General features: G+C 38.7%; 1 pseudogene across 1 annotated transcript in view; it reads left to right on the forward strand.

The window, feature by feature from the left end:
- LOC149219599 (ABC transporter G family member 3-like) overlaps positions 1–17,874 on the forward strand; it is a 237,763-nt pseudogene that overhangs the window by 134,323 nt on the left and 85,566 nt on the right. Inside the window, exon 7 of the transcript XR_016249245.1 lies at positions 13,049–13,240. The product of XR_016249245.1 is annotated as an ABC transporter G family member 3-like (transcript). The remainder of the gene's footprint in view (positions 1–13,048; positions 13,241–17,874) is intronic.

A 17,874-nucleotide genomic window follows, 5' to 3' on the forward strand; every position in this document is an offset into this window, starting at 1 on the left:
TAAAAAATATTTTAGTGCATGGTCCCTTATACTTAGACACCATCGCTAAAATATTTGAGGATGGAAAAAATAATTAATCCCCACATCAGTCAATTAATTAATTTTTCTGGCAAAAATAAATTAAATCTTAAGCCAAAAAATTTATTAATTTAGAGTCAACATTAAAATGTTAAAGAAATTAATTTCTCCAGGCGGAAATTTTTTGGGTCTAGAAGAAGTTAATTTTTGGAGGTCCCCCACCAAGGGAATATTGAAAATTTAAAGAAAATTTTGACTCTTGGACCTTGGTGGTTATGTCAAAGTCAAAATTTTGAGGAAATTAGTTCAAAATAATTGTTTGTGAATTGATAAAAAATGGTTTTAATGAGAAATTCGAAAATTCCTCAAAGATAAGTATTTTAGACGGCCATGATTAAAATTTGATCAATGATTTATCAACGATCGAGATTATTTTGATGGGGATCAAACCAACTAGTCGTTATTTTCCACTTAGAGGAATTTCTCTATAAATAGAAGACATTTTGCTTCTATTTAGATCATGATCTTGATCTTTGGTCAGATGTAATTTTGTAAACGCTGGTGTGAAGCCACTGTTTTCCTAGAAATGTTTTGAATTTCATAATTAAAGACTTTGGGGTATAGTTCATGGTGTCTTTGTCTCATTGATCTGTGGTATGCACTGGGTATGTGTTTTCCTATATTGTGCTCTAATATTACCTGAATTTTTATTTCATTTATAGATGATAGGAACATTCTATCGGTAAGTTTTGGGCTTATCTTAGGTGATCTAATTCATTGTATGTTCTAACGATTTTTCGTAAGGAAATATATAGAGTTTGTAGGTTCCCTAGCCCTTGGGCTCCAAGTTCACAAACGGTGAGCACAAGCCGACCTCATTTGGACTTACAATATTTTATGTGATTTTATTACTTCACTAAGGCTGTGGTTAACATCTATTTTTTGAAATACATCTAGCCATTGTCAAAATCTTATTAAAAATTTTTCTTCGAAAATCTTTCAAGCATTGTACATTTGTATATTTTGTATAATATTTTTTTGTAAATAAATTTTATTTTTCTAACCCTTGCTTTGCATCTAGGGTTTGGGGTTTTAATTTTGAATTTTGTATATATTGGGGGTTTTGGGCACTTGTAATTTTATTTTTGCAGGTGAGATTCAAGAAAATTTGCTAGGTTGAAGCTAGATCTAGGCCCTTGAGGGTAAATTCTAGTCTCTAATTTTTTTGCAAGACCAGCATCAAGGAATTTTGTAGTGAAATTGAAGATTTGAAGCAAATGTGAATTTTGGGCGTGAGTTTCAAAGTTTTTAAGCCTTCTAGGCCTAACATCCTCCCTAACCCTAGCCGTCTAACCCTCCGAGCCTAGCCGTTGGCCTTTCCTCCCTTTTGAGCTCTAGCGTGGCCCTTTTAGGGTTGCCGTTAGCCTTTTCTAGGCCCTTGGTCCTAGTCGCAGTCCTAAGTAGGCCTCAACCTACCTTCCTTGGCTTGGTTGTGAGGCCTAAGGCCCTCGACCTGCCCTCTGTCCCCTCTTTTCCTCTGCCGCAGGCTTGAAAAGGCCTTCCCTTCCCTCCGTCCTGCTCCCTAGGCCCTGTTTCCTTCGTTTTTCTTCCTCCTCTTGCCTCCTTTCGCCTTATACCTCCTTCCTCTCCTAGTTGCAACCCCCTTTTGGTTTGCGGCAGGCCTCTAAGGCCTTTTTCGCCTAGCTTGTAGCCCCTGTGGGGCCTACGACAGCCCCTTGTGGGCCTTCCTTGCCCTACCGCAGGCTTTTAAGTCCTCTTGACCCTAGTTGCTAGGCCTTTTAGGCCTCTCCTTGTATGCCACAAGCCTAATTAGGCTTGTTACCACCTCTTCCTAGTCATTTCCTTGACCCTATTTTCCCTCCTTGCCTTTGTGGGTCCTCATTTGATTTCTGGATTGAACATTGGTGTGTTTTGCAGAAGTATTTGGCATAAATTTGGGTGCTTGCATGTGTTCCAGTCACTGACAAAAATTTGGGAAGTTTCTTCTAGGCCTAAGGCCATTGGTTTGCCTCTCAAACCATTACTCAATTCAATGTTTACCTACAACAATTCTATTATCTCCTAACAATGACAAAATATTTATGAAAATGCTTTAAAAATCAGTCATAATTTGCCTAAACACACTAAGGAATTCATTGCATCATTTTACTAATCATTTTGTGAATTGGGTAATGCACAATTGGTGTTTTTCTATGATCTACTATTGACTGTCATAAGTGTTGAAGAAAGTGTAACTAAGTTCGATCTTCATAAATGTAATTTTGATCTTTGTATTTATAAAAGAAAAGAAATGCTATTTTGTTATTTATATTAATGAGTTTCTTGCTTATTGAATAGGTCTAGGACATGTCAAAGTGCTATAGGAAAGTCAAAGAGTCAAAAGAAATGTTGAAGACCCTTAAGGGCATGTTACACCATGTATATTTATGTATTAGAGTCAAAAGAATACCTCCAAGCAAAGTCAACAAGTCTCCTCCATGCAACAACATCACCAAAGAAGCAATCTGAATTATATATGACAAGTCGGCCTCATGTCTACAAGTCGGCCTCAAGTTGGCCTAAAGAAAGGACATACCTCTATATATAAGAGGCTGTCCACTCCTCCAAGACAACGCAATCTACCTTTGAAATCAGCGAAGTGAAGGGACGAGTAAAGGGTGAAAAAGAGACGAGAAAGGGAGCCTCTAGTGCAGCGAAGAAGGAAGGAAGAACACCGAACCTTAGAGGACTGTTCTAAGGTCTATTAGAGTCACACGTGCGAAGATAAAGAGGGTATCTCTGCTGTCATAGCAACCCTCCACCACAGTCATACATATCTCATTGTTTGGGCTAGAAAAGTAGGCCTATAAGGCCTCTCACTCAAGCGAAGAAGAAAAGAGGACTTCCACATAAGGATCTTGAAGGAATCCCCTCACACGTGTGAAGAAACAGTGATACACTGTTGTCATATCAGACTTGCAACTATATCTCAAGAAAGAGCTTGGTTGGAGGAGGAATCTACCAAGGAACAAAGAGGAATATCTCTTATAGAAGAAGCATAACAAGGACTACTATCAGTTGTCGGAAGAAGGACAAAGTGCCAGAGGAATGAGGACGAAGTGCCAAAAGAAGAAGGACAAAGACTTGACTTGTGCTTGGAGGATATTATTGTCAAAGGTCCAGGGTTTGGCATTTATCAATATAAGCTTTAATAAGAGAAATCTGAAGAAGGGTTTTCTTCTCTAAGATAGAGAGGTTTTGCCCTCGCAGAGAGCCAACATCTTGTGTTCTTGTCTTTTGTATTTTGATAGAAGTTTGATGAAATAAAAGAACATACACTAATAATAAGAAGAAGATCAAGCTTACAAGAAAAAGTTAAAAGTGCTTCACAAATTGTTATCATTGCTAGAAGAATCCTATCTTAACTATGATGCCCTAGATTCTTCAACATGGTATCAGAGCTAAGGTGACACATCAAGGAAAGGGCATCTCAAGAACACTCATCAAGAAAGGACATCTACAAAAGTTGAAGCATCATGTCAAGAAGTCTCAATCTCATCAAGCACAAGAAAGGACTACAAGAAGACTACAAAGCAAAAGGAGAAGCCTTTTGTATAAGGGCATCTACGAAAAAAGCAAATCAAGAAGGGACCTACATCAAGCCACACCATCTTTAAAAGGAAAAGCACTACAAGCCAAGTCATCAAGCAATCAATCAAGTCCATTTGAAGAAAGCAACTTGCAGAACATCAAGATCCATGAAAGGCAAGCCATCAAGTCTTCAAGAAGAAAGCAAGTCCAGTACATTTCAAATTCTATCAAGTAAATATATGTCCCCTTCTGTTTATACATCAATGCCCTTTTGCAAGGAAAGCAATAAATTGGCTAGGACCACTAACTTCTTGCATGGAAGAAGAGGACTGATTACTTCTCAAGGAGAATGAACTTCTAGAACACATCAAAGGGAATATCGCTATCCCTGCTAAGGAACAAACTCAAGCCTTAACCAAGTACAATAAGGATGAGACAAGAGCTCAAAGGATTCTAATAGAATGCATCAAAGACTCTCTCATTCCTTATGTTTCCAAACTTGAAACATCAAAAGAAATCTATGACAAGCTAATAGAGCTATTCTTGGTAATCACAACTGGAGAAGTGATATCTCTTCGAAATGATTTGTATAAGATGCAGATATCAAAGGAAGGAATAGCTACATATTTCATGAAGATCTTTGAGATGAGGGATCAACTTCAAGAGTTGGGAGAAGTCATGTCTGATAGAGAAATGATAACCGTAGTACTGAATGCTCTACCTGAGGATTGGGGCAACTTCACATCAAGCATATATGCCAAGAAGGAACCTACCCCACTAAGTGAATTATGGTCTCTATGCAAGATAGAGGAAACTAGACTCAAAGCAAAAGAGAATGTGGGATCAAAGGAGCAAGTGTTGATTTTTGGGGTAGCATCAGATGTGCTCTAGCTCCGAAATTTTGTGGAGGGGCTAGAACACATGAGATCTCCAAGACCCATAAATCGTTTGGAGAAATTCCACCCGGATAAGGAGTTATTAAAATAATTAATATTTTTAATGGGTTCTTAAGTCTAAACTTAGGGAAATAAAAATATTAATGGGTATTAATAAAAATATGGGTGAGAAGCTTCTAAGAGACAAGGATCAAGTTTGTTTTAATCTTAGCTGCTGATTAGGGACTTAATTTCGACCGTTGATTCATCAACAAGAAAAGTATAAGAGGAGGCTTGAGGGTCAGTTGGAGACACACCAATTGATCAGTCAATTCGATTTTTTTGGGGCATGGTTTGCTGAGAAAGTTGAACAGGTCATGTGAGTTGTAGCAGAGGGGTAGGGATAGTTGGGGTTGGAGGATCTTCTCTGGGATCCTGAATACACAACAAAGAGAGGTAGAGATAAGCCATAGGAGGCAGCGCAGACCAGGGAGGTTGACGTTGGGCCAGGAGGGCCCACGCATTGCCTGACGCAGTGCCAGCGCAAGGGAAGTGCTGCCCTCCTGGAGAAGTCTGAATTCAGCCGGGAAGCAGCAGGATCAACCGAGAAGGCTGACATCAGAGCTCTAAGAGGCAGAGGAGGCAGCGCAAAGCTGACGCAGTGTCTTAGAGTGCTCCACGCAGGCCCACACAATGATTGCGAAGGGGCAATACAGTTGTAGCCGGAGATAGTTAATCCAGTTGCTGGATCAGAGGGATTTTGCCAGGTGAAGTGAGGTAATCTCACTTAGGTTTCTGCTAGTATATTTTATCTCTGTAACTGGATTGCTGAGAGGGCATCCAGAGTTGTATTCAAAACTACTGCTTAATAATAGAAAAGCATTAGAGCTGCTGCACCAGTTTTCCCGTGTTGGGTTTTTTCGGGGACGTGTTGTCCAAAAATAACAGTGTCCCTTGTGAGTTTGTCTCATATTTGTTTCAGTTTATGATCTGTATGTCAGTGTAGTCTACAGTAGTGTTTTTCATCATTGTTTATAATTAAATAACTTTTTGAATGAAATAACAAGTAAGAGATGATAAATCAGTGACTGTAGTAGGATTTCAGATGTGTAGATTTAGAAATTTTCACAACAAGCATTTGCAACCATGGCCAAGAAAAAGGGAAAATTTGGCAAATTTGGTCCACAGAGAACAAACAATAGAGATATGTCCAAAATCCAATGCTTTGGATGTCCAAGGATATGGACACTACAAAAGAAATTGTCCAAAACTTAAGAAGGACAACAACAACAAAAGAAAAAGGGAAGAAGCTCACATGACTCAAGAGGTGAAACAAGAAGACAAGAAGCAAAAGAAGGAAGATCCTCCGGATCTCTACTATGACTATGTCTACTTCTTTACTTAAAGTCTTCTTTCAAAGTTTTGAGTAGTATAGGAGCATGTAGGAATAGAATAAAAATGCATGGCTAGAAACATCTTCTAGAATCTAAAAGCATGATGTACATAGGGTTCAAAATACTCATGTAAAAGGAGCATTTAGAAATAGAACAAAATGCATGGTTAGAAATATCTTCTAGAATATAGGAGCATAGTGTACATATAGCTCAAGATATTAATATAGAAGGAGCATACCTATTATAAGACCCCATCCATGATAAAAGAATAAGTGATCATAATTGTAAATCCTAGAAGGCCACCATCATCAAAAGAAAGAAACATTTGCAGCATGAGGATCTACAAGATCCTATGACAAGAATCTTCAAAAGAAGGTTCATAAATAAGAACAAATGTGTCAACAAGAATTCCATTCATGGAATACAAGGAAGAATGATGTGCAGGTAAGAATGGATGAAGCAAAGAAGGGCTACATCAATCAAGAAGGACCATCAAATGAAGCCGAGATGATCAAAGAAAAATCAAGATGAGGTATGTATGCACTAAAAGGTAAAGTCATGTCATCTTATATATTATCAAAGTCACGGGATTAGATCTAAGACATGATCAAGTACAAAATTATCTCTTTCACCGAAGACATACTTAAGAACATGTACAAGTCAACAAGAGAAGTGATCACATAAGGAGCGTAAGGTTGTTGACTACGCCATGAAGCAAGTGAAGAAGAAAATACTCTCCTGAGTACAAGATTGGTAACTAAAAGACATGTGAAGAAGAAATACTGACTAGTTCAAGTAAGCAGGAAAAGAAGAAAGTGCTCTCATGGGAAAGTATAAGGTTGTTATCTAAACAACTCAAGAAGAAGCAAATGAAGAAAGAGATCAAGCATGTGAAGAACACCAATCACTATCCAACAAGATCCATTAAAGACATCTCCCGAAAGAAGGCATGACAACTCTGACAAAGGAAGAAAAAGATCAAAGGACCCTTGACATCTATGAATACCTTGGAGATATTGAGGTGTAGATAACTGATTCAACTCTACGAAGATGTCATGATGAAGAGGCCATCCAACAAAAGCACTATCTAATGTTGAAGCAAGTCAGGATGAAGTCATGAAGGGCTACCAAATTGAAGCATGGAAACAAGCAAGTACAACTAAGCATCTATGTGATAAGTATTCTAAAAGCATAGACATCATATGACAAAGGAGTAGCTAGATGATGAAAGAACCACACATCTAGAAGGACACTTTCCACGAAGAAGCAATGGCATGACAAGACCAGAAGGAAAGTGATCGATGGCCGGTGCCCTACCAAGAAGAAGTTAGAACAAAGAATTCATGATATCAAAGGAGATAAAGCAACTGAAGGACCCACGAAAAAGAAGTTGTTGATGAATGACAAGCCCCTAGCTAAGAGGGAGTTATAAGCCAATCTTAACACCTCTGACACAACATATCAAGATTGTATTTACTTCTGCAGTTGAAACCCACCAAAACATCTTAGATTAATAGCATACTCATCAATTCACTAGCCTTTATTATAAATAATGCATCTAGGAGAAATGCATACTTGAGGCAGCATATGTTCGCTTAATAATGGGTTATCTCTATAATCTATTGATTTTGGGTAGAATTGGATGTGCTCTAGCCATGAAATTTGGTGGAGAGGCTAAGGCACATGAGATCTCCATGACCTAGAAATCGTTTGGAGAAATTCCACCTGAATGAAGAGATATTAAAATAATTAATATTTTTAATGGGTCCTTAAATCTAAACTTAGGAAAATAAAAATATTAATGTGTATTAATATAAAATGGGTGAGAAAGATCTAAGTGACGAGGATCAAGTCATTTCTAATCTTAGCCGTTGATTAGGGACTTAATCTCGGCTGTTGAATCGTCAACAGGAAAAGTATAAGAGGAGGCTTGAGGGTCAGTTGGAGATACACTGAAGAGTGGTCAAGACTTCGATTTTCTGGGGCTGGGTTTGCTGAGGAAATCGAGTGAGTGATCAGCTGATGCAGAGCTGATTTTGCTAATCTTCATGGAGTAGGATTGAATGGACTCTCCTTTATCCATATTGATGTCTTTCATCTTGTTCTTGAGAAAGAGGACTTGATTTGCATTGTTTACTTTGAACATCTCAACCAACTTACCATACATCTCCTTAGATGTTTCCAAATCAGAAACATAGGCAACCAAAGGCTTGTGAATGAAATCTACAATAATTTTCTTGGCTTTGAACTCACCTTTCTTGTACTTTGTTTTTGCAGCAACGGGTCCATTGGAAGGAGGCTCCACCACTCTTTCCTTTACATAGTCCATAGCATCATTCTCTTCCAAAGTCAAATCTAGAGACATTTTCCATGCATGATAGTCGGATTTGTCCTTAAACTTGTCCTCGGATTTGAAGTATGATGTAGTCATCATTGAAGCTAGCTCAAAATTCTTGTCCAACAACTTTCCGTAGTGACTGCTTATCTCACTCTTGCTTGGGCTTTGTCTCCACCTGGGCTTTGATACCATGTTAATTGTAGTTAACAATGGTATGTTCTATGCTTAACACAATTTACTTCAATGTTTCTTTAGTAGCCCAATAACAATTTCCAATTTCCAATAGCAATCACAATAATCACATTGAGAGTAAAGGCAGATAGAACATAAAATAAACTGTAGAAGAGAAGGTAAGACAAGAGGACGCCATATTTGGTGGATGTCAGGGAAAAACCCCAATGTGGAGAAAACCCTTTGATCAATTCTTCTTATTATTAAATCAAAAGTTCAATAGAGAGAGAGTACAAAAGTCAAATTGACTCGCCCAATACAATCAAAACAACCCTGTAATTTTCTGCAGTCAACTGCAGTCAAACTTCAGCCCTAACCAAAAAGCCAGCGCTGGTCAAAACAACAAAAAATCTTTCTCAAAGCAGCTCGGTCTTCCTTGGTCAAATGCAGCCTGATCAGGATGATAAATTCAGCCTAAAGGGACTTGGTCAAACTTGGTCAAAGGAGAGAGGAGGCTGTTGTAATTTTCTGTGGTCAAACAATAGTCAATCATGAAGTCAGTGCAAATCAACTAGCCCAAAAATCCTCGGTTTTTGTGCCCAGAAATGCGGCCTGGAAAAATCAAATCTTTGACCCAAAAATCGAAGTCAAACTCAGTCAAATGCAGCTTGGTCAACGTTGGTCAAACCTGTTCCTGAAGTCTGAGATTCGGCTTGTAATTTCTGCTGAGGATATTCTCTGAAGGATGAGCCATTTCTGGCACCCTAGTTGTATTCAGAAATCTGCTTAATAATAAAACCCTCATATATGCTGCACCGGTTTTCCCGAATTGGGATTTTCCGGGGACGATTGTCCAAAAATAACGGTGTCCCCTGTGTTGTCTCAGTTTATTTCAGTTGTTGATCTGTATATTTGTGAAGGTTGCAATTGTGTTTACTTTGATGTTTATGTCATTAAATAACTTGTTAATGTAAAGAACAAGTAAGAGATAGTAACCCAGATATTGCAGTAGGGGTTAGATTCAGAAATTTCCACATAATCCATATTCTGATTGCCCACAGTTCATGATACTCTTAATAGTACATCAACCCTAGCTCAACAATTCTTGCTCACCCATGTGTTAGCATGCAAATTCACAGATCAGTTACTAGCTCTCTACCTCACACTGCTATATGTAATGGTCAAAATGTCAACAACCTCTTCTGCTGATGTATGCTCAATCTTCAAAATTTCTGAACTGCCTCTTAACGTTTCTTGTACAAAACCCTTATGAAGGATAGTTTTCAAATCATAACACAGTATAGACAGATCATACCTTGATCACAGATGCCTTTTATCAACAAATCCAAACAAACCTCTCTTCTACTTCAGAAATCCCAAGATACTGCTCTCTAATAAAATCATACCTCTGTTCCAATGCCAGATGCTGAAGTACTCAACAAGACTTACACCTCTGCTTCAGATTGATCTGTTCCCAAGCCTGCTAATAGATGCACAGACCAGCTTCCTTGTGAAGATTTGCTTACTTTCTTGTTACTCTGACTGACCTTTCAGATTTGTCATGACTAATAGATGTTGCACAACAGGTGTCACAAATAGGGGTTAGACTGCCATAACTTCACTTCAGAAATTGATACAAAGAATACATTGGAAACAGCCTCTGTCTTGATGTTTTGCCAATCTTCAATACTCAGGGCCGAGCCTCAAAAAGGTCACAAGTAAACAGATTTGCTGAATGAACTCAAGGAATGCCCATGCAATAACCTTCAGATGTGTGCAAACTTTTGCCTCAGATAAATGTAGATTGAGTGCTACGCAAATCTTAAAATTTGACCTCAGAGTTCTGTCCAAACGAACCCCACAATAGACCACAGAGATTTGCTTGCAACTGAGTTTGAAAGAACTTCAACAAAACTGCTGCTGAATAGTACACAGTGTTGTGCCTCTGGGGATACCTTGGATCTGTTGTAGAAACCTTTCCAACACCTCAGATCTGCAAAGGAGTAAAAACCTCAGGACAGGGGTCGAGATCTGATCACAAATTTCCACAGAACATGATGAGGATTGCCCATAATTTTCTCCGAGGTATGCCCAAAGGGACTTCAGGGCAGAACCTGGACTCTCCTCAGAAATGTCACCTTGTGCCTCAGTGATGGATCAGCGAATGGTTATCATAGGGATTCGTAATAAGAATGAATTCAGGCCTCAGAACATCTGCTATAATGTGTACAAACTGCCTCAGAAGAATGATCACATAGCGGGCCGAAGTTATGCACAGAAAAGGGCCGAATTAGGCCTCAACAACTGATGCGAAACTGTGGCTCAGATTAGTGCGCAATAGCCTTAGGATTCAGCAAAATTTGTCTCTGATCAGCTCTATGAAAATGCTTCAAGAAATGTTTTAGATCAGCTAGAGACTGATGTAATTTTGCCTTGGATATTCAACAAAGGTGCTGAATTTAGGCCTCAGAAGGGCCGCAGATGTAATCCTTAGATAAGCTGTGCAATAGTCTCAGATCAACCAAAAATATTTTGCAAGGAAGCTTGTCCCTATCACCAAATCGTCTTGTGTGAATGGATGCCTCTGCTTGCCATAGTAATCTCTGTGAAGAAGGCCGAATTCAGGCTTTTATATGTCTTTCAGGATCTGCACATGTAACCTCAGAAGGGTGCTACTATACCCACGAAGAGCCTCAGGAAAAATTCAGATTAGATCTCTGAGCAGGCTAAAGATTCCACAGAGATCCTCTGCAGTAGCCTCAGAATTTTGCCACCTGTTCAAAGCCAAATTGAAACCTCAGGTATGTGTGAATATCCTCATGAAGTGCCTCAGAGAATAAAGCAGATCTACCTCAAAAAAAGTCTGCTACAGATGAAACCCTTGGAGGGCCGAATGGCCTCAGAAAATGTGATGTAACCCAGCATGAAACCCTTAACCAAAGATACAAAATCAAGCCCAAAATTTCTACAGAACTTTTTCAGATAGGCATGACTGCTGCAGACCACAGATAATCCTTGCCAAAGATGTGTGTAGACTTGATCTTTTTTGGAGGGCAGATGAGCCGCTTTTTATACTAGCCGTGGAGGCTTCTAGGAGGGGCTGACATGGCCTAATTTCCCCGGAGCCGACCTGCAAGATAATTTGAACATGAATTTTCAAATTCAAATTTAAATTTTTGGAGCCAATTTTTAAATCGTACATGAAGCTGACTTAAGGAGGGTTTTCATTGTTTAAATGAGGCCGATTAGGGCCATTCAAGACCCATAAAAATTATCCACAATGTCTTTAATGTTGATACCATCTTTCAATCAACCAACAACCCCGAATTGGACCAGTAATTTATCTGACATTAGCATTTCAATATTGGGTACTTTGACCTCGCAAATGGGCTTTTACCTTCTGGACGACATATCTTTCAATTGGTGAGGAGCCATGTGGTGTGCCACCTACTGTTGGAAATGGCGTGACGAAGACAACATGATGGCAATGGTCATCCAAGCAAATTTATAGTTCTTTGCCCTCAAATTCTTCAACATGTGCGGGGCATCTAGGGCTTCCCTTCCACTTTTCCAGGGCTTTTTGTCATTTGGAGCTTCCAATCAATGCAAACTATACAAATATAAAGAGCGTTCAAGGACCGATGTTGGCTTCAATGACAACACCATTCAACAGAGACTGGGCTGTAACACAAATCATATTAAATATTAAAAAATAAAAGGCTTTCTGCATAACATTTTCAGTGGCCAATTCATGTTATTTTACCTAGGAATGAAAAGAAAGGATAAATCCAAAGGTGCAGTTTGGAAAACTAATGCAGATGCTTATTTCGATACTTCCATACAATGTCATTTGCTTAACAACACAATGTAGGGATAAATTGATAATTAGTTGATGCTTATAGTATGCTCATTCTTAGTTCCAGTTTTGTCCTTTTTGGGGTCTTTTTTTATGAAAATGGGTTAAATATTGTAGCAGTTGGCGGTCTTGATCCCACTGATCATGTCCATTATTTTGAAGCTGTTTTGTTTTTTGAAACCAGTGATTATGGTCTGAGAATTCTATAAAAATTAGAGTCGTAAAGTTTTCCAGTTGTCAGGGAATTTTGGTTGCACATTTTTCATGTTTTGGGGATATGAAAGCTTTGAGAATATTGTGTTAAAGCTTTGGATGGATAGATGGAATTTTCCTTGATGGATTAGTGACTCCTACACATTTATTAGTGTCACTACCCTTTTGAACTTGATTTAAGGGCAGAGGTAATGGTTGGAAAGTTAACTTGGTTTGAAGTTATACAATATTCTTTGTATACTATTAGCCAGGCAAGAATTGGTACATGTCAGTCAATATTAAAGCCATTTTACCAGGCTTATTTGAAATGTATCATTTGTCAGTTTATTGTAACCTAGGAGTAGTTACCATTTTTGATAGTTTTAGCTGTTTTTGGTTTATATCCCATATTTCAAGGCTAAAGAAACATGTGTATTAATGAATGTCATCATTTTATCAACACCCATGGTTTCTTTTCTTATTCTTGATGCATATTTTATATATATATTCCTTCAATGTATATCTTATGAGAGATTTTATGAAAAATATGTTGACAGTTGCATACTCAGTAACTATGAAGATAATGCATCTAATGTTACTTTTCATGTTGCAGCCGGGTCCAATGGTTAGAAGCAGTGGGCATGCAAATGCTTATGAACGTGTTTTAATCCTGACCTGGAGGTCATTTTTGAACATGTCGAGAGATTTTGGATACTTTTGGCTCCGACTAGTCTTGTATATGTTGCTTATGATCTGCATTGGGACAGCTTTTTCACATTTAGGCCATACATTGTACTCAGTGAGGGTAGGTGGAGGTAATATTACTTTTGTATTTCAAACAGGAGCTCTTCTTAATAATAAATAAATTGAGAATGCATTCCGGCTTAAATTGTGAGAAATCATTTATAGATCTTTATATACATGAAATTTGGTTCAAATGTAGGACATACTTCTCTGCGTGTTAGACGAATTTGATTAGTGGACATCTGTTGAGCATAGAGTACAAAGTCATACTTAAATTTAGAATGATTTCTCTAATTTTTTGGCGTATGGTACTAGGTAGGTGGAGAAGGATAGCTTGTTTGCAAATTGTTTGTTTTGGATTTTGTAATTATTTATAGTCTTATAGAGAACACGAATCTATACAAACTATCCAATGGGTGTGTTACCAATCCGATTAACAGGATTGCCAAGGTCTTGGCAACTTGCTGGGATTTGCACACAGGGTAGTAACACACTGTGAACTTGGCCCTAGATTCCATTATTTAGACCCAAATTTCACCTAAAAGGTCCAAGGATGAGTCCCAATTGATACCCCAACCAATTCTGAATAAGACTAGCGCCTTAGATGGGGTCAAGGAGAGGTGGAGCAGTTAATTCTCAGGGCTTTACCACTGTTTTTGTGTATGATTGTGCAGCAGAGAACTAAAACGGTGGATTAAATTACACCAAATAATTTAAAATATACGTGTAACTATTCAAATTTGATTTATAGGAAAAATTCTAACCAAATATGGTTTTAGTTTTTTGTTTGGACTATTGGTTAGGGATTCATGGATCAAAAGAGCTTGCTGCCCTATTATATCAGACTACAAAGTCTGCATAAAATGATAGGCACAACCACCTATTTTGCCCAATTTGCCCACCCAATGAGTGCCAACGAACTTCTAGATCTCAGATCTAGGGGTGGGGAGATTGGTGGATGTTAAACTAAGTCATATGACTATTTGACACGGGACACGGAGGACACGTAAATACGAGTATTCGACACGAGACACAATGGCCCCGAAAACAGGACACAAGGGACATGTTTTATATATATCTATATATATATAATGCTGAGATATAGTTCTTGATCCATATTAAGTTATTGAGACAGTGAAATATAGTATTAGTTTATTATTTTGCTACATCAATGATGTTCAATGGTTCATTGTTCACAGTTAAATGACCATTCTTGAATCTTCATGTTATAAATTACTAATTTATTAACAATTGTACAAGGCTACAAGCACATAAGAAACTACTAACTAGAAATTTAGAAGAACTTAGATATTATAACCATAAAATGCAGATTTTCCATTAAGTCATCAAAACTAAAATGTATTACATAGATACTGAGGGAATGCCACTGGAAAATGCAAAAGAGTAGATACAAAATAAGTAGGAATATCATAGCTCATTACTGTTGTCAGTGGTACTAGTCATGACTCACTAGCCACGAGTCCACGACTCATCACTCTATCAGTAGTTCATGTCCCTCCTCCATGTCATAATCACCATCACTTCCATTGCCATCTGACTCTACTCCATCCTTCTCCTCTATGCCCAATCCAAGATCTGCTACTGCATTTGTTGGTGTGGAGGATGACCCCTCAAGAGACTCATCATCAGAAGTCATTGGCTCTAGCACTGGGTCATTAGGATCCATGTTGGCTAACGCCAACTCAACATTGTTGTCCAAACCCATATCATTAGGAAACACATCCCACATCTTTGTCTTTCCCTTCAACCACTCCTGCCTCTGCCTGTAAATAAGACGAAGGTTGATGTGCACACACACCATTGTCTCCACCCTGGATTGCTCAAGCTTGCTCTTTTTCAAACGATATAGATTCTCATAAATGCTCCAATTCCCCTCACAATGAGAAGATGAAGTAACTTGAGAGAGGACCCTCAAGGTTACTTGTTGTAGAATAGGGCATGCTGCCCCATGAGTTGCCCACCAAGCATAGGCATCTTTGACCCCCTATCTCCAAGTACATCATACCCCCAAATCTCCTAGTACTAGTGGGGAACTCTACAAAGCCTTCTTCCACCTCAAGAAAAGATGCTCTATCTTGAAATATCCTTCTGAACGCTATCTTCCTCCCTTGTGAGATCTCTCCATCCATGTGAGGAGGGTATATGTGTGAGGTCCTACCACGGAGCCACTCTTGACTATAGTACTTGGGATTCAAAGAGTGAGCTAACCAATGCAAAGGTGTGCAATTCTTATCCCATCTAGAAATAAGAATCTTGTATGGTGGACCATAAGCTCTTTGTTGATGTCTCATATCCAGGGCACTCATTCTCCATAACAATAGTCTTCACAGGCTCAATCATGGAATCCCAACCCTCGTAAACCTCTCCTAGGATGGGCTGGTTTGTGTCTGCAAATCGCAAGAAAAAAATGATAGGGTTCATGATCTTTATGGTAAGATCCACCCTCTCCCACCAAAGACCAAAGATCTGAAATAACCATGGCCTCAAGAGCAGCTTTCACCTCCTTCAACCTCCTAAGCATGATGAATGAGGAAGAAAACCAAGTATCTGCAATCTTCAACAATGATAGATGTTTGTACTCTTTATATATTGTGAGGACATTGGTATGGTTTTGTACAAAATTTTGGATATGGTGTGCATCCTCAATAAGATTGCCAATCCATGTCACATCTGAAGCAATAGATTCAAGTGCTAAATTCAAGGAATGAACAATGCATGGTGTCCAAAATACTTGTGGATATTTAGTTTCCACAATCAAGCCAGCGACTTTGCAAACAGGTGCATTATTTGTGATGATTTGCACACAACATTCAACACCCACATCTTCAGTAACTTTAATAAACAACTCGTCCATATATTGTGCATCCTTGTATTGTCCAAGAGCATCAACTGCTTTCAAGAAGACCGGTCCTTTTTTGGAATATACCATGAAATTGATGAGAGGATGGCGTGTTGTATTTGTCCATCCATCAGAAACAATACTAACACCAGATGAGATCCATGATGATTTAATAGGTTGTAGAATTCTATCCACCTCCTTCCTTGCCTTAACCAACAATGTGGTTCTAAGCTTCTCTGAACTTGGAGGCACATACCCAATTGGAGCCATATCAACTAGAGCTCGACACATCTCAATAAACAAAGGAGACCGTGCGACATCAAAAGAAATGTAGTTGAGATAGAAAAATAATGCAATTGAAAGATCAAACTCATCTCGCTTCTCATGCTGAGAAATATTGTCTATTGGGCCACAAGTTTGGGCTGCCCTCTTTTTGGTTGGCTGAATTTCAGCCCCACTCCCAAATCTACTACTACTAGTATTCCTCAATAATGGAAGAGGATCTTCATTTTTTCTAATTTTCCTGCTTGCCGCCACCACATTCCCCATGCCAACTGCATCCTCCCTTTCCAAATCCATTCTTTCTTTAGCATTGATCATTTTGCATGCTCCAATTCCATAAGGAAGGCCTAAAAAATGGCCCTTAACTCGAAAATAAGTGTTCTTAAATTGTCTTGATTTATGCTTAGAGGGAGTAGACAAATCAACAAGATTGTCTTGATCTATGCCAAAAGGAAGTTAGTGATGACTTCCAAATTGAAGTATGCAGTGAGAAGTACAAAACAAAGGATTACCTCAGTGAGAGGGAGAAGACTATGAAGGGACATCTTATCAAGTACACTTGTTGAAAAACTATTATTTTTATGATTTCTACTAAAAATTACATCAGATGGATGTAGAGATCTTCCTCCTCAATGAGTGAAGAATTGTACATAAAAGCTACCTCAAGGTTGTGAGGTACATGAAAAAGTCTTATACTTGTAGGCATAAGGAAGGCTTTAAACAAGACTCCTCATATTTGATACTCTTGAATTGATGGATCAAGGTTGATCCTATATGATTTGACAAAAGCAAAAAGCTCGTGTCAGAGGGAGTAGCTTTGACTCGAAAGATTTTCTTTAGAGGGAACAATTAAGGCTTCCTTAGGAACCCTTGTTTTAGGTTTAGAGGGAGTTGATCTTTGGATAGAAAATGAAGTTAGCTAATGCGCTTCAATAACATCAATGGCAGAAGGAGCAAATTAGGATTGCCATAGTAGGATCTGCTTTAGAAAGAATAATCAGTTAGGGTAACTAGAAAGTAGTCATGATGATGGGTGCAATGAAGGAAGTGTTACTGCTCAAACTAGCAGAGGTCCTATAGGGCAACTACTAGTTCAAGGAGGGGATCATATAGGGCAACTACTACTTCAAGGGGCAACAATGGAGTGATAACCCACTGTCACTTTAGCTAAGGCTCCTTGCTCTTTACAAACTTTAACTAATGGGAGGAGACCTGGTATAAAGGGAATCACTAGATGAATGAATCAATAAGAGGATGAGGAGTGATTCCTAAGGCCTATTCACAAGAGAGGCTCAACTAGATAGCTTGCTTGCTTTGAAAGCAAGGTGATGGACTCTTGAGGAAGCGCTAAGAGGATTCTTGAACCTAGGTTTAGGGGATATGCCTTAACAAGGGGCTTCCTAGACCAAAGGATCCTTTTGGATAAGAGGCTTCGATGTAATCCTTGTGGAGTTGAACTTATAAAGTTGTGGGACCACATAGAGCCAAGTCGACCCAAAACTAGGTTGAGGGTGTGGAGTTGATCATCCAATGTGGCGCTTGGCCTAATTAGG

Source organism: Pinus tabuliformis, chromosome Q, assembly GCF_031772625.1.
Source record: "Pinus tabuliformis cultivar Carrire ecotype Pingquan chromosome Q, CPIR1, whole genome shotgun sequence".
NCBI classification, from domain to species: Eukaryota; Viridiplantae; Streptophyta; class Pinopsida; order Pinales; family Pinaceae; genus Pinus; species Pinus tabuliformis.